The 19,268-nt window shown below is 34.0% G+C and overlaps 1 protein-coding gene and 1 long non-coding RNA gene across 2 annotated transcripts in view; one reads left to right on the top strand and one right to left on the bottom strand.

The window, feature by feature from the left end:
- The window catches only part of LOC125061745, a 102,756-nt gene that overhangs the window by 41,426 nt on the left and 42,062 nt on the right, over nucleotides 1-19,268 (bottom strand). The window lies entirely within an intron of this gene.
- Nucleotides 14,418-15,939, top strand: LOC125061747. Its single transcript, XR_007119074.1, has 2 exons — nucleotides 14,418-14,510; nucleotides 15,012-15,939. It is a non-coding gene; the product is annotated as an uncharacterized LOC125061747 (long non-coding RNA).

Here is a 19,268-nt window from a genome sequence, read left to right as displayed (position 1 = left end):
CAATAATGTTACCCAAGGTGTAAAAAATGCCTTTAAAATATCTATTATATAATAGATATATATATATTAGCTACCGGCGAGGGGCTGGAGCCTGGATTATTGCTAATATCGGTGTTAAATGATGGTAAAAGAGTGGTTTTAAACGCTATAAGGAAATTATATAAAAAGTTATAGGTATCAAATTACGACGGATATACTGATATATTTAAAAAACATAAAAATCGGTCAAGCATTTTGGGTGGGGTTTGGTTAATAACTGTGTGACACGCGAATTTAATGACAGTGTTTTTGATGATTTACAAAACCGGGCATCAAATGGAAAATTTCGAATATCTCCTACATTGATTTTTATGTCACCATGCGTCAATATTTTTTTGATCTAGGTACATGATCTTCTTATATCTATATATATAAAAGAAAGTCGGGTTTGTTACAACACTTATAACTCGAGAACGGCTGGACCGATTGCCATGGTTTTTGATTTGTTGGATTTGTTTCCGTCCCGAATAGCAGAATAAGCAATAAAATATCGGATAAGTTATCGAATAACAATTAATTAATTAATTTTACGAATGCAAAAACCATATGGTGCCATCTGTTGACAAAACTACGCATCATTTTACGTCGAATTCGTGTCAGTTCAAGAAATTCCGATCTTGAGGTGAATGAGGAGATGCATAACCATGCTTTGATCCTGATCGAAAGATGTTGGATATCAGAAAGTGCTTAACATGCAGTATCGCCATATTGACGCTATAGAGAAGATGCCTAATGTGTAAAACTGCCATTCTTCTTTCGAAATGGCAAGCAATAAAACATTTCTGTATTTGCAAAAAAGTTGTATTAATGTAATACTTAACATTAATGAAATCCTAAAATAAGTTAAATTAAAGTAACAACGATATTATAAGGTTGTAGGGCGGAACGAAGTTAGCCAGGTCAGCTAGTATCGAATATAATTAACGTATACAAAGTAATACAATAAATATTTTATACAATATTAAATAGTAATACAGCTAACATAAATTCATATAAGAAAAAACGATAAATAACCTTAAAATATGATAACTAAAATATATTCCTTTAGGCAAGATTCCGAAGATCAGCAGCGTTCTCCCCTTTGAATAGCTAGACTAATTCTTTGTCCTGCTGCCAGCTCTTCGGTCTCCTGTGATGTCGACTAACCTTTTTGCTATTTCCTTAAAAAGCCTTATAACTCGACACCGAATGTGACAAAATAGCCTAGCTATAGCCTGTATTTGCATGCTTAAATAAACGATATAATACCTACAACAAAATTTAGATTTTTGTATGTCAAAACGAAACTCAACAAAATGTATCGTCTTCCAAGAATTAGCGAGCCACCATTAAAAAAAAAAGGGTGCGTGTACTTACTTATGTACGCGCGTTAGAAGTTATACTTCTTTGGCATTATTAAAAATAGTTTTTGATTGCATGCAAATAATTAATTACAATTAAATAATCAAAGACTAGAAAAGGAGTCATTATAGTCAATAAAGTTCAGTTTACATTTGAAAAATTAAATAAATAAATATTTATTATTATTCTCTTACATTAAGTGTACCATAAATTTTATTATTATTCAAATGTTATTTTTAAATAATGTCCAATGCCGTAGCATCTTCCGTGGGCAACTTCATTCTGTTAATTTTGTGTCACGGTGCGCGCGCATCGTAAAATTTCACTCTCATCAATTTTTCATAACGCGCCTAAAGAAGTATAACTTCAAAAATAGCCCTGCCAAACATCTAATGATCTAATGACCTCAGCGTTGAGAGTCACATCAACTATCAGTCACTGAGGCCCAATAATAATAAATTATCTTAACTTCATAAGATAACAACGTCCAGCAGTCTATCAGCGGTGTCTTTGATGCCAACTAGTTTCCATAAATGAAACGGAATGTTTACTTCCTCTGTGAAAAAAAAGTGTGTGTGTGTGTCAGCTACGACGCACGATTGGAGTTTACTCCTTATGAACGATAAAATGGCGATAATGTTCTGTGGCTGTCAACCATATTTTCATGCTAAAGGTGGTAAGAATATATGTTTTTATAATATAAATGTTTGTAGTAGTAATAAAACGTACCTACATCATCCAAGCCCAAATAGGATTTTCTTTCTGTGACCAAAGCGTGTGCTCATGATGTTGCGTATTTAATATTTATTCCTTTCGTAAATAATCGAACCTTCTTGTTTATATTATGAATTCCCTCTTTGGCTATATCTTATCTAGAATAATTGTTTTTGTTTGTAGGAATACGAAATTAATAAATAAATAAATACTTTGGAGAGGAGGATTTCTAAAAAAATTGAGCACTAATGCAAATTATATTATTTATTATTTTTATAGAAAACGGTTATAGATTAAATATATTTGTATAGAAAAAAAGGTGCGTGTGTACAAAGTACACATGTCAGAAGTGAAACTTCTTTGGCAAACTAATTTTTAACTCTTGTTCATGTTTATACAAATCTAAAACTTTAGATTTCCGAGACATAGAGGGAGGGATATTTCTTCGATACTAAAAACACGTGGCATTTTAATTAACAATTCGTCATTTGAGATTTCAATAAATTATTTTGCTTAAATATAAAATACCAATATTTCATAAATTCTCTTTACGAAATTTTAATTTTAAAAATAGAATTTCTGTAAGGTAATTCGCCCTTCTCACTCTCTCTCAATGGGTCTCAATTGCCCTCTCCCTTTTCTTCGACAAAAACGCTGCAAATCTTCGTGACGTTTCCGTAAAATTCCCTAAAAACCTCCCGTAAACTGTAATTTATTTTTCGACAATACCTGTAGTACTTTCTTTGAGTCATCAAATTTTATAGACAACATGATGTAAGTCTGGTACATAACATTTTCAAGTTCCCTCCTACGTATTGTAATTTGTGGTAATAAAACCTTTTTCGTCAAGGGCTTGCTCATAAATCTTTGTTTTAATGAAAGCATATTAATAATTCTCAATATGGATACAAAAATTTTATATTATATTGTTGTTTGTGAGACTTTCATGTTTTTTTTATAATAGTTATGATGAATGAGAAAATGTCTTTTAGAAAACAACATTTAGAGTTTGTTATTTTACTTGAAAACACTTTTGTATTATTTGTCTTATTTATTTTATAAACCAAAATATTGTAACAAAAATCTTCGAATTAAAATTCAAATGATAGGCCACAACTAGCTTCTTTTCAACAGACTAATAAACAAATTAAATGAAACATCAGTTAACACATAGTAGATAATTAATAATCAAAAGAACCTAATCTAAGGAATAAATTTTTTTTTATTTTGTATAGCAGTTTAAGTCTAGTAGTATAGTACTAGTACTAGTATAGTCTACCAGTATATAAGTTTTATATAAGTTACTTTTTGTACGTAATTGTTTTATTTAAATTAACTTATTCAAAGAATTACATTATACGTATAATTTTTATTTACAATTATCTTAACCTACAAAGTAATAATAAAAATAACTAAAAGGAATATTAAAACAAATCTAAAAAGTTTCGTCCCTGTGGCAGTGTACCTTTAACGCTGGCAGCATTTCCTCGCTGTATTGCGATACTTATTCGTTGAGCGAGGAAAGGATCCGCTCTGGGGTCACCGGTACTATCTACCAGACTTTAATTAGGGCCTGTGCCTTTGAACCCCACGTCCCAAGAGTCTCTACTCCAAAGGGAACAAAATCGAAGTTGGAGGAAAGACTCTTATATTTGTGCCGTTTGTTATTTTCTGCCAGCTGTGTGGCCGCCCCAGCTTTATAAATAAATAAATCAGTGGCGCTACAACCTCTTTAGGTCTTGGCCTCTGATTTCTGAATCTGTTCCATGATCATTTTTAAATCTAATAGGCAAGTAGGTGATCAACCTTCAGTGCCTGACACGCCGTCGACTTTTTGGGTCTAAGACATGTCGGTTTCCTCACGATGTTTTACTTCAGCGTTCGAGCAAATGTTAACTAGGCTTTTTACAATACACTCTTAGTGTATTTTAGTGTCCTATCATTGTTCTAAGCACACACTTACCGGAGGCTTTAGTTGACGGTTCTGCTGGAACTTGAAGCGACCAGTTATGTTTCATGAGGTCGAGGTTAGATCCCCGGCTGTGCATCAATGGACTTTCTGTCTATGTGCGCATATGTTAACGTAAAATTGTAAACACCGTTAGATTGTAATCTATCTCGCGAGATTATAAACTGTCGAAAGATTGTGAACCTATTCGGTAGATTGTACTACACTAACTTAGTAATCATTCAAACTTCTATGGTCAATTACAGATTAATTTTACTTTCCAACAATTTCATATAACTACCGAATAATAATACGCTAAATTGTAAGCAGTTCGTTGAGGTTCACAATATTTCGACAGTTTATAATCTCGCGAGATAGATTACAATCTAACGGTGTTTACAATTTTACGGTGACACATATAACACACGCTCGAACGGTGAAGGAAAACATCGTGAGGAAACCGGCTTGCCATAGACCCAAAAAGTCGACGGCGTGTCAGGCACAGAAGAATGATCACCTACTAGCCGATTAAATTGACAAATCATGAAACAGATATATAAAAATCTGAGGCCTAGATATAAAAGGTTGTAGCGCTAGTGTTGTGTTTGTTAAGGATAATCGTGATTATCTTGTAGCTCTTTGTAATCGATTTGTTAATATTACATAATACTTTCTTAATTTCGATAAAATCAGTATCGCAATGGTAAATTAAAGATAAATATTTTGATATATTTATTATATAAGTAAATTGCATTCAATATGACTGTTCAAAATGGGCTGTTCGGTCAATTGGATAATATTGTATCTCGGTTTAATCTTTTGGAGTGTAAGTATATTTTTAAACTATGATTTATATATTGATAAGTAATATTAACTAATCTCAAATCTGGTATCTGCTATATACACTGGATTAAAAAAACAATCTGTCCTTTAGAGTTAAAAGGAATAATTCAAGAATCCGTGAGATTAACTTTTTAGTTTTATTTTTGGATTATTTTAGATTAGGGTTGTTTTTATAAGATTTATATTTTTTTCTTTATTTTGTGTTTTCCTTACTAGGGTTGCCTGGAGGAGATCGCTTGTTATCGATAAGGCCGCCCGTTGCATCCCTTATAATTTTTATGTATTACGTTATATTTTTCTATAAATTTCATCATCATCAACATCAATGGCTGTACAGCCCCCTATGGAAAAGACTGCGAAAGTCATCGCATTCTATCTCGTGCTTCTTGCGTCCAACTTGGAACGCCTATTGTTTCGAGGTCCTTAACTCCATCCCACCAACGCAGCCTTGGTTTACCGGGTTTTGGGGTTCTGTCGTCCGCCATTCGGTGCACATGTATCACACAGTTGTTGAATTGGACGATGTTGGCGTAGTCAAGGATGTTATAAAATTCTTCATTGTAGCAAATACGCCAAATACCTTCGCAAACAGGAATCGAACCTCCTACAGTACTGATAAACTTAAAAACGTTTTACTATAAGTATCTCTTATTAGACTTCTTTTCTTGATTCAAAAATCTTCTCTGTCTCTATCAATATTCACAGTTCATTGCAAGACATGCTTTTCTACTGGATAAGGATCTCCTTCTAGATAGACGGTATCCCTTCTCTTTTCATATGATGCCTATGTTCTTCACAAACGATTTGCTCTGTTCATTCTGCTCTCTCTGCCTTTCACCATTCTATTAGCCAAAATTGTTGAAAATATGTTTTAGCGATGTAATTTGTGTATAATCTACTAATGTTATTTCTTTTTCCAGGGCGCAGTTCAATGTCAAAACTGCGCGGGACAAACGAATCAAGTTGACAAAAATCGGGATCCCAACTCTAGTTCATCCAGGTCTCAATTGATGAATACGCTTTTAACAGTCGCTGCTGCAAATGGAGTACTACCCGATTTGCTACCAGTCATCCAACCATCACTATCAGAATCCAAGGATACGCCGAAAACATTGAATTTGATCCAACTGTCCCCGAACCAGAGATCTAAAGAGCCGGTAGTGACTGGGAAACCCCTAGCACCAAGTCATCAACCCATTGCAACACCATTAAGAGCCTCGCGTTATCCATTTTACAATACACCACTACAGATGACATTCACGCCTAGACTGACACCATCCAATGTGGTTTCAACATCTCAGGCTGTAGAAAGTCCATACAAAGTTCAACCTAGCGCAGGTATTCAAGCAATACCCGCGACCTGGCAAGCGAACAGATCAGATTGGCTTCAGGAACCACCTATGCCTGCAAATCTGCAAATCACTCCACCTGCATTTATAGAAGAAACTCCAGCTCAGTTTCCAATTGATTATGATTCTCTACCCGTGAACTTGCAAATCAATTTACCATCTCAGAATCCACCTCAAATAACTGTGGTTTCTGCGTCACCTAATCGGGCACCAGAGGCTTTACCAACTCCTTATCCATACCACCCACCCATCATTTTCGACAGAGGAGACTCTTTAAACTCCATATTACCCATCATGTTGGTTGCCTTGATAGCCAACGAGAGAGATAATTGTGGATGCAACTGCTGCTGTTCCTGCTCCAAGAATGTGGTACCTATACCATACCCTATTCCATTCCCTGTAAACAGTCCTGTTGTAACAAACTCTAGATCGGATAAATCTAGCAATGATGACGACAAAGAGAGATAGGTATATATTTATTATGTTTTATTAAATTATATACAAAAATGTTTTTTTATTTCTGTCCGCTATCAATGAGAGATTTTTATACAAATACTAGCAGACCGGCCAAGCGTTGCTGTGGCTAAGGTTTTTGTTATATTACATAGTAGTAAACTATTCAAGGGCAACGGTAGGAGAACTTATGTGAAAGGTAGATAGCTTATGTGAAACGTTGGTACTTTCAACACAGCGCCATCTGTTAGAATTGTGACTATCAAATAATAAACAAATATTTTGCAATAAAATAATATTGCGGGTATAAATTGAGATGTAAGCTATCCTATCTTTTAAATTGGATCAAACTACACACGGTGTGCAAATTTGATTGATATCGGTTCGGTAGTTTAGGAGTCCATAGCGGACAAACAACGTGACACGTAATTTATATATATAAAGATATCGAGATTTTATTGTCAAACACATGTATGTGTCATAGCTATGTAATACATTTTCATTATACATACTACGAAATAATACTTTATGAAATTACCACGGACTTCCTAACAAGCAATTAAAAAAAAATCAGTGGCCCTACAACCTTTGTAGGGCCTCAGATTTCTGTATCTGTTTCTGAACGGCATGTTAAGGCCGATTTACATTATCTTAGTGTTTAGGAGAGTGCTTTAGGATAGTACTTTAGTTGAAACATGTAAACGCTACTTGCTTTAGTAAACGCTACGCTAAAGAACTTGCCTTTCAAGTTGTACTAAAGCACTCTCCTAAACACTAAGATAATGTAAATCGGCCTTTAGGGCCATGCATAATCTCGACTCTTAGAAAAGGTGTGTCTATAAGGTTCCACTAAAAATGTAGAAATGTTCCCATACAATATGTGAATTTGTATTTTAACGTTTAACATTTTTATTTATTTATTCAAGTTACCACATCATACGTAATACAAAATCTACGAATACGTTTTATCTAAAATATATGACAATTTAGAAAAACATTTATGTTACAAAAAAAATGTCATAACATAATAAATAAAATCCTTTCAATGTGTCCTTTTTTATTATTGTCCCTTTCACTGTTTACATGTTTTAATTGTTTTGCTTTGTTCCAATAGTTTTGTCTACATAACAACATATAGGTATATGTCTTAATATGTAGCTTTGCACTTCTTGCGCTGATTTTATCTAATTTTTTCATCTCACAGTTGCCTGGTATGCGAAAGCGATAATGCTATTGCGCTCCTTTTTATTTCATATATTACATTATAAATCATATCATTATAGTCAATTCTTATATTATTTTATCACTACATCACATCATTAAAATATATTATTACGCTATTAATATTAATTATAATTTTTCAAGCAAATAATAATGATTAGAATAATATTTTTTTCCAAAAGTTGTAAAAGTCGATTTAAACTCTAGTAGGAAGATTTTTTTAATATGTTTGGTTAATTATAATAAACCTTGATTGGCATAACCAAGTCTCACAACGCAGTTCTTCTACCGTAAGTTGAGATCCATGTATCCAAAGAACTTCTGTCTTAAGTTATTACGTATTAGATGACCTAACAACATCTATATAGCAAGATACACAGATAATAGGTGGACTTCAAAGACAACTGTATGGAAAGGAACAAGAGAAAGAAGGAGTCGCCAAAAAAAAGGTGGAAAGAAGAAATAGAAGCGGTAGCAGGAAACGAATGGAGAAAGAGAGCCATAGACAGAGTCAGTTGGAAAAAGCTGGAGGAGGCCTTTACCCGTGAAGGGGTTCCGATCGTCGGTACTGAAAGAAGCTAGGATATAGGATAACAAGCAAAAGAAGAAAAGATGTATAAAAATGTAAAATAATCTAAGCTGTATATATATGTATATATTTGTTTTTGTCATGATTGGAAATAAAACGGGCTTTATTATTATTATTAACATCATCTCAGTGACCATATCAATATTACAATTAATAATGTTTTAAATAAACGGATTTAATGTTTTAGTTTCTCCTTTTACAATAATTTTCTAAATCTGAAGCTTCTGCCTGATAGAAGTGCCTTAGAGTTTTGATGATCAGTCAGTGAGTATGTGACAAATTTAAGCTAAGATTATACCGTGTGTATATGTTAACGTAAAATTGTAAACACCGTTAGATTGTAATCTATCTCGCGAGATTATACCTGTCGAATGATTGTGAACCTCAGCGTACTGCTTACAATTTAACGTATTATTATTCGGTAGATTGTAATCTATCGAAGTGAAATTGTGAAACGGATCGCACCTCGCGCGCTGATTGGTTGAACGGAATATGCCCCGCGCCACCATATATAAATAAAATTTTAAAACACCGTTAGATTACAATCGTGGTGTTTACAATTTTACGGTGACATACACAATCGCTGTGTGTTGAGTGTTGGCCTAGTGGCTTCAGCGTGCGACTCTCATTCCTGAGGTCGTAGATTGGCTGTGCACCAATGGACTTTCTGTTCTTTTCTATGTGCGCATTTAACATTCGCTTGAAAGGTGAAGGAAAAAATCGTAAGAAAACCGGCTTGCCTTACACCCAAAAAGTCGAGGGCGTGCATCAGGCACAGGATGCAGATACTTGTCTATTAGATTGACAAATGATCATGAAACAGATACAGAAGTTTTGAACAGAAAAAGGTTGTAGCGCCATTGATTTATTATATACTAGTATACTCGGCCAAGCGTTGCTGTGGCTAAGATTTTTGTTATATTACATAGTAGTAGTAAACTATTCAAGAGAAACGGCTGGAGAACACCAATCCACCATGCTTTTTTGGTGGTTATGCCATTAAATTGTAGCTTATGTGAAACGTTGGTATTTATTTTGATAAGGATCAATACCTAGGTACGAATAAAGAGCCTTTTCTAGCGGTGGTATTTTAATAAAAAAAATTATGAAAGGACGCTTATTGTGACGTAACTATAAGAGATAGAGACATGCTGTCGCGACATTTTTTATAGATAGTGATGTGTCCTGAAAAATAGAAATAAATCATTTTGTTCTATCATACATAGTTTTCGCAGCGCACGCGATTGAAGGAAGTTTTTTGTTTATTTTTTTACACCTTGGGTTAGATTATTCAAGTTTTAGTAAGCATCCCTAATTTTTTTGAAAATGAAACATAGCCTATGTCACTCGGGAATAGTGTAGCTTGCCAACGGTGAAAGAATTTTTGAAATCGGTCCAGTAGTTTCGGAGCTTCTAATTTAGTCTACAACATGGCCTAAACTACTTCGAGAAAAGGGTGGCCGTGCCGATAAGAGAAACATCTAATCAAAACGCAGCGCCATCTAGTGAGCATTTGGCGAAAACAATAGCTAGAGTCACGTGCGAAATGCGTAATAGATCTATTTGACGCAACTGAGTAAGAATAAAACCTAGCCTCGCGATTCGACATTAATAGTACGACTGTAATACGCAAATATTTGCAAGTTATGGAAATTTTCATCTGGTATTCCCTATTGGTCTTTGGCCTGACACTCTTTCAGGTAAGAAGAGATGGAGGAAAATACTCTGAGTAGGCAAAATTAAAAAACTCAATGATGTTCAAATCAATTAAACTCTAAATGAAGCTAAGTGTCAACTATCTATTCGTTTACATCAGCTTATAACTAAATATAAAATTCTCGTGTCACAATGTTCGTTCCCATACTCCTCCGTAACGGCTCGACCGATTCTTATGAAATTTTTTATGCAGATTCAGTAAGTCTGATAATCAGCTACTATATCTTAAACCCCTAAGTGATAAAGTGTCCACCCCAAACAATTGTTTTTTTATTTTTTAAACAAAACTTTTTGTTTTTATTTTTTATGATACAGCATACAAAAATACATTTAACTCTTAATTGATACACCTCTACGATCAACCCCTATTTTTTATTATAGTAAATAGTTATTTTTATTGAACTAAAAAAATGTTTCCTAGAAATAATATACATGGCAAAACAACGTTTGCTAGTAACTAATATAAAATTGCGGGTAGTGTGGTTGAGATAGATCGACAAAACCTGTTAAAACCGGTTTAAATCTAAGTGACACTTCTGTACATAAAGAATATAATTGTATAGGTAATTATCGGAAACGAGAATGTTATATATTTATGAGTGTGGGAAAAACTAAAGGGCTCATACTGGCTTCAAGTGTGCGATGATTGCTACCTAATTTGCGCTTCTAATTATTAACTAAAATATATATATTATATATGTGACTAAATCGCATCCATATGGTCACCTAATGGTCTAACAACTACATTTAAAAGACAAATCCAAGGACCAAAAACTGTTTGAGATTTATAAATGTTCTTGAAAAAAAGGTCAAAGCAGCTTTACAATTTAAGAATATTAACCCATTTCGCTTTCAGGAAGTACCATGTCAATTCCATCCTGGCGTGATGCCAGCACGCACTGATGACGACCTCGGTCTCATATTAACTGTCCTACTACTTGCCAGACAAAGGAATTCGAACATGAACAATTGTAACAGACAGAGGAAGACCATACCCATACCATATCCTGTACCATTCACGACCTCACCCATCATCAGGTCGAGGGATAGAGAGGACAAAGCTGGGAGCTATGAGGAAACTTCCCAAGAGGATTCCAAAAGTTTTGATCTCAAATACAATCCTGTATTAGTTGCCGAGTCTGAAGAAACCACCAACTAATTGAAGTTCTTAGAAAGGAAGGAAATACATAAGTGTCTTGTTTTAACTGAAGTACTCTTACGTCTCTTTCTTTCATATTGTGTTTATGCTGGGATGAAGAGAGATTCTGCACGTCCTTTAGAGTCTAGACTCTTCGAATCATACCTAAAAAACACTTGTAACCATGAATGCGGTGCGTTCTACTCTTTATAATTTGTATCTGTAATTAATATATTTGGTCTGTGAATAATTTTGACGTTTTCTACCAAACGTGTTTAGTTTTTGACAGTTATTTTCTAAGCTTCTCTGAATCTTACCTAAAACTTTGTAACTTGAAAATATAAATTGTTTCTGTAATTAATATATTTAGGCTGTGAACAATTTTGACGTTTACTTTTTACTGTGTTTATGCCGTGAAGAGACGAAAAGTACTTTTTGAGAGTCTATAATTTTTGTAAATGTTCTTGGATTATCTTATTATAATTTAAATCATATTGTATTTATTTAACCAACTCACCAATCAAAACAAAATTACATATTTAAATAAACAAATTCTATAATTATGAACCATAAATAAACACTTAGATATTGATATAACATATATTATATAGAACAGAGTTTTGTATTTCTGTGTACAAGCCAAGTACATTTTGCTTATTCAGGCTTTAATTTTATAAGCGTGGCGATTACCTAAATCGTCAGAGTTACCCCCCTATAGTATAGTCGATCCCCGGTGCACCAATGGACTTTCTTTCTATGTGCGCATTTAACTTTAGCTCGAACGGTGAAGGAAAACATCGTGAGAAAACCGGCTTGCCTTAGACCCAAAGTCGACGCCACAGAAGGCTGATCACCTACTTACCTATTAAATTGACAAAAGATCATGAAACAGATACAGAAATCTTATATTTTTTAAATTAATTTATATTAATATATATAGTGGAAATATACTATTATTAAAAGCATCCCCTTGACTTAGAAACGTAATCTAATAACGAATGTTAAAACTGGACGATACCAAAAACACTTTCAACATTATAATAGGATTTATTTATTCCAAAATAAATCCGTGGGCAGTAACAGTTCGCTGCTCATAGATATCTTAAAATTAAATAAAATAAATATCTATATTGCAATGTTTTTGTATTATTAAGTAACACAACGTTTTATGTACGCATTCCTGACTCACCTCGGTTTCTGATTGTAATACAGACTTACGCCCGAACCCAATAATCAATCCAGATTATTGGGTTGATCAGAGCGTGAACGTCGATCGATCTCCAATCTGCATCCCAATAAACAAACCATACGAAGACAATCCATTTTGGCGACGGATAAAATGCTCTTTGTCTTTCCATTTTACCGAGTTTTCACTCATATTTGATAATAATAATCAATGTAAACCAAATAAAGTAAATAAAACTGTACAAATAACATTAAAATATACATGTGTATGTTTAAAACATAACAAACAGTTTTTTTTCATTATTTAAAAAACTGGTGTAAGTTTAAATCTGTTAAAATAATTAACTGTTGAAATCGAGCTTTCGTCAATTGTCATTTTCATACAAAGGTCTATCCACAGACACCGATACGACCTCCCATGGATCGCTTGTATCTACAGATGGCTATTACAATCTGTCGATTGGTTATTGGCACACTTGTTACAACATTTGGATTAATATTACTATATCAGATGTTGGATTATGGATTGAGATATGTTATTGGGTTCGGGCGTTAGTTGTAGGACTAATAAAACCCCACTTGTTTAAGACATTCCCTTTGGACTAATCTAACTCTAAGCGATATATCGTTTGCTTTTAAGATATTTAATAATCACGTTGATTGCCCCAACGTATAACTAAATTTAAGTTTCGTGCACCCGAGATACCCCCGGGTATCCCATCATAGCATTTGTCCCTTTTAAAAATAAAGTATGTTTATTACGGAACATAAGATACAGGTATCACTTATTCCACGTCATTAAATTTCAATCGGTAGACATCTCTACTCATCGGCAAAGAAGACAGAGGGTGTAGGCCGAGAGAAAAAACCGGCGTAAAAAACTCTTAGATATCCATAGCTTCCCTCACACTTTGAAATCAATTTTTGTTTAGTTTTTATTTATTTATTTACACTTCGTTGCAAAAAAAGAAACACAATACAAAAAAATTATAAGGGATGCAACGGGCGGCCTTATCGCTAATAAGCGATCTCTTCCAGGCAACCCTAGTTAAAGAGAAAAACTAAAAAAAAAGAAACATGATGCGTGCGAGAAGTGCAGAACCAAATGTTATATAATATATATATACACCTTTATATATACTATACTTTTATAATTTATTATTTTTGTTTGCCTATAAGCACGTCACATTAAATCTTGTGTTTTGGTTTTCGTGTACCAATGAATCAGTGTGAGCGTTGGCAAGCATTTATAAAGAAATAGCAGACACGACATACATTGTCCTGTAATGCAAACGAAAAATGATTCGGACGGATCAGACTGGGAATCGAACCCAGATCGTTTGACTAAAAACCAGCTGTTTAGTAGTACAGATAAATAACCTAGATTATGACTTGCCATGTGAATTATTTCTGGGAAACATATTTTAATTCAATAAAAATAACTATCTACAATAATAAAAAATAGGTGTTGATCGTAGAGGGGTGAAAATTAGGGGTTGTATGTATTTTTGTATGCTATGAAAAAAAATTTTTTGTTGTGAACCCCTCATGGTATTTGAAAGATAGTAGCCGATTCTCAGACTTACTGAATTTGTATAAAGCATACCATAAGAATCGGTCGAGCCGTTTCGGAGGAGTATGGGAACGAACATTGTGACAGGGGAATTTTATATATAAGATAAAATTAATTGTAATACTATGTACGATTTCCTCACAATATTTTTCTAGCAAGCTTTCAAATGCATAATATTGATTTTGTAATATCTATTAGATAAATTTTGCTATCATTACATTTATCTTTATCAAGAACGTGATAAAAAATTAAAATGCAACATAAGATAACTCATCAATTACATAATAACGCATACATAATATATATCACTTAGTACTGATCATATCATGCGCATTTCATTTCTCTTAACCATGGCGTCGGCCATATTTTTAACGTCGTTTCTTATATATCTACACACATATGTAAGTATTGGTGTTTTATACACATATTTTTCATATAATAAATTGTTAGATAATACTAACAATCAAATATACAGTATTTTTGTAACCTACATAGTAATAATACTAATAATTAAAACAGATTTATTTTATATAATTAAACAAATAATTATTACGGGAATCAAACCTGATTTAACAATTGTGTAAACTAAACACTTAATTCGGAACATGCGTTTTTAAATTAAATTTAAAAAATAAATCAGTGTTTCTACAACCTATTTTTTAGGTCTGGGCCTCAGATTTCTGTATGTGTCAATTTAATAGGCAAATAGATTAGCCTCCTGTGCCCGACCCATGCAAAACTTTGGGTCTAAGGCAAGCCAGTTTCCTTACTATGTTTTCCTTCATCGTTCGAGCGAATGTTAAATGCGCACTAAAAAGTCCATTGGTGCACAGCTGGGGATCGAACCCAATACCTCAGGGTTGGTTGTGGGAAACTATTAAAAAACAATATTTTTTTTCCAGATCTGCTATGGACAACAGAACTTTTTCAATCACCAAAACTTCAAGAAACAGCCCGGCGTATCTGGTTTGCAGACGAATAAATCCATTTATCCAAATAATGATGGAAAACCGAAACTTCAGCAGTTGCTTAACTCGCAAAACCAGCCGGAGAACTTCGAATCTATGCAACCCATGACGCAATTACAGTCTGTACCACAGACTGTTAACCAGAACACACCAGCTTTTCCAGTAACATTCAATCGCGCTGGAGCCGCTCCAGGATCTATAGATGTACCACAGCAAGCCGTTCCAAATTATGTCTCTCAGGTCTCCCGACCTACACAATATTATCAACAGCCCCAGTTTGCTATTCAACAACGACCTGCTCAACCAACCCAACATTACAATCCACCAATGCAGAATTACTTGGAACCAGCCATGGTCATGGAAACGCCACAATTTCCACCATCTCCCGCGAGACCATTATACGGGTATGATGGTTTCCAAAACGGAGCTCTCTCATACCCTCAGTACGTCCCAATGATACCACCATACCCAAGTTATCCAGTCAATACAGTTATAGCCGATCATGGTTCTCAATCGTCAAGTCTTAAAACACTTCTTCCAATCATTCTCAATTTATTAACAGAGAAAAATAGTTGTAATTGTAGATCATGTGACTGTAAATGTTCTAAAAACACAAGTGGATATTGCAAGAAATATCCGCTCAGTGATGATGGACCGGAAATAGAAATGTCAGAGGAGATAGAAACTATTAGACATGTAAGAGAACCAAAGAAGGCTGGGAAATTGAAAAATGTTATCCCCGATAGTGCAGAAGATGGTGAGTCATTGGGGTCTCGTGAGGAACATGAGGAAGAGTAATTTAATTTTATTGTTTTAATTAATAAATTATTGTTTTACAACATTAAATATAATTTAATTGATGTTTTGTATATATAATTGTGGCATTAAAATAAACGTAGAAGATCAGTGTAATCTAAATATCAAATTGTTATGGAAATAAAGTTTACACCGATAAAAATGATTTAAAATTGAATTTTAAATAATTATTGAAAAGTACAATGCCTACTTCCGAACCTAATATACAACATATGGTCCTTCAAAAGAGCGTACCAATATTTAAAAGGCAAATTGCGCGCCCTCTGATGATCACTTATCATCAGATGAGCCTCCTAACTAATTGCCCCCTCCCTATTCTATAAAAAAACTTACCACTTCACTTCACGACAATAGGTAAGGTAAAATAACGCCGTCCGACAGTAACTAGAAAAATTCTAAAACAAAAAATAATGTTAAAGACATTTTTATTTGAAATCTATTTAAAAACAACTCATGAGATACTCATGAGATTAGATAACTAAAAAATCTGACTTTATTTTTAAAAACTATAAGCTTCTCAATCTTGTATTTTATTAATTACAAGCTACGTATTAAGAAAACACAACGAATTGTCAACCTCGCACGTCCATAGACAGAATGGATTGGAATAAGAATATGCAATGGGAAGATGTTGGGGCTGGTAGAGCAGATTCATAATGTACTAGAAAAAGGGGAGATCAAAAGCATATTTGGGGAGCACTATAAGAGTGGAGGAAGCGGAGATTTTTAGTACAGAACTGGACAGACATTTGCCTGCAATCCCAGATGATTTTAAGTGAGATGTGGCCTATTCGAGGGCCTGTCCAGGTGTTGCCTATTTAACCGCTTAAATCAACCCATATCATACTGTCTAGGGAAGATGGGCTAGGACCTATCCTCAAACTCAAATCTTTATTGCATTCCTTATGTTCATATTTTACACGTTTTAATTTATTACAATAAGGGCCTTGGTTAGGCACAGCAATGCTTTTATAGTTAATTCTATTCTTATACATTTTTATTCTTATAAGATACATTATTTATTTGGTATATTTGCTTTGGTTTCACGTTGCGAAAAGGTACTTAACGTTATTAATAAACTTAACTTTAATAAAGAAATAAAATTTCTTATATAGAAATTTGGTAAACCTCAAGTTATTTGTTTCATTCTTCAAATTTTCAGGTAATTTGTTATATATTTTTATGGAGGATGTCAATGGTCCTGATTGATGTAATTTTAGTCTAGATGTAGGTGGAATCAGTTGGTTTTTACGAGGTCTTAGTGAGTAAAGGGGTTTTGTATCTTCCCTTTTTATAAAAAAATAGTGGAGCCCACAGACGTTGTCCTGCACGATATTTCAAGCTATTAGGATATTAAAGTATGAAAGTACCGACTGCAGCGCCACCTGCCGGGCTGATTTGTGAATCTAAACCATTCCCAGATCCCCTTGAACATACACAAAAAATTTCATCAAAATCGGTCCAGTCGTTTAGGAGGAGTTCAGTCACATACACACGCACACAAGAAATATATATATTAAGATAGGGGTTGATCGTAGACCTTAACATTTAGGGGTTTGAAAAATAGATAGTAGCGGATTCTCAGACCTAATAAAAAAAGAATATTAAAAAAAAATCATAAGAATCGGTCGCGACGTTTCGGAGGAGTATGGCAACGAAAACTGTGACACGAGAATTTTATATATTAGATATACATATTAGGATATTTACGAATAAATTCACATGCTTCCAGTATATACTAGGTACAGTAAGGATATTGTCCCGAATGAAGTGCGGCTTCTTCCTTTGCTGTACTTTTTTGTTACCTAGTCCGTAACCGGCTTTAAGATATTTTAGCCAGAAATATGACGCATTTATGGCATTGTTTAAAACACTTGTGAATATAATACATATGTAAACACTGTGTATTGTTGTCTTCCATTTATCTGGACTTTTCGTAAACGGCGCCATTTATATATAATAATTTAAACAAAAAATCGGTTGTCTGTAAAGTCGGTTTACTGACGATCGTTGAACGTGACAACGTCATAAGAAAATACTTATAATATAAGGAAAATTTTAAATTTATTTGTTTGATATATATTTTGTATGGATATAGAGGAGGTAAATGGAAATCACAATTGAATTGATCAAGTTACATTTATTTGTACGCATAAATACAATTATGTCAAATTTAAATAGAACGCCTCAGAGCGAGGTAACGCCGCATGAGTCATGTTTTTTCGTGCGTGCAGCCGGCTCCATCAAATTATAAGACGTTCTCACGTCAATAAAAAAGCCAGTGGCGCTACAACCTCTTGGCTCTGGGTTTCAGATTTCTGTGTTTCATGGTCATTTGTAAATAGTCTGGCCATAAAAACTTTTTTTTTTCAACTTTTTAATTATTTTAAGACCTCATCTATTATATATATTTAAATAGAGTTTAAAACAAACATGTCGATAAGCGGGTTATAATTATTTTTATGTACCAGGTTTATTAAGTTGTAATACCTATAAGTTTAAAGGCCGATTTACATTATCTTAGTGTTTAGGAGAGTGCTTTAGGATAGTACTTTAGTTGAAACATGTAAACGCTACTTGCTTTAGTAAACGCTAGGCTAAAGAACTTGCCTTTCAAGTTGTACTAAAGCACTCTCCTAAACACTAAGATAATGTAAATCGGCCTTTAGAGGAAGTGGATCTTAAGAATATTTTAAGAGTTTTAACTTGGGTTATCGCAATCACAATGTTATTGTTATCTGTTTCTCAGAAACGTTCTCACGAAATAAATTCGCAATAAGTACAAAGAATAATTTATTTAATGAACTCAACATATTTTAGTATCTTATAGGCCGGTAGTTAAACGGCACTGTTTAGAGAAGCTAGTAGAGAACGTCTAATTAAGTTAGTTGGCTGCGACAAATATAATATAACCAAAATCCTCGCTGTATAATACTTATTCCTTCAGCTCTGGGGTCATCGGTTGTATTAGATTAGGGGTCGTTTAATTATTACGTAAGCATTACATAAGATTTACAGCAATTTATCCCCCCCCCCCCCTTCATCTTGCCAGCAAAAGTAAGCAAAGCCGTCAAAAATAATAGTACATAAACGTATGATTTTTTTGTAATGGGGGGGTTTTCCTCTTGTAAAACGTTACGATGCGGGGCGGAGATAGAATTACGCGTTATTGTTAATATTATTTTCGACTTTCCATTACTTTACATGACATAATGGTAACTTTTAGGTATAAAGAGTCACTAGGTGGTCACGAATCGTTTTACTATACTTGGGTACAGAAAAATTTACGGCGCGTAACATGGAAGGGGGGGGGGGGGGGCAATAATCTCCGAGAACGTAATACTTGAACGCTCCCTAACCCAACCAACAAAAAGC

This window comes from Pieris napi, chromosome 24 (genome assembly GCF_905475465.1).
Source record: "Pieris napi chromosome 24, ilPieNapi1.2, whole genome shotgun sequence".
Lineage (NCBI taxonomy): Eukaryota > Metazoa > Arthropoda > Insecta > Lepidoptera > Pieridae > Pieris > Pieris napi.
The sequence above is the reverse complement of the archived record's forward strand: the minus strand, read 5'-3'. Positions and strand labels throughout refer to the sequence as shown.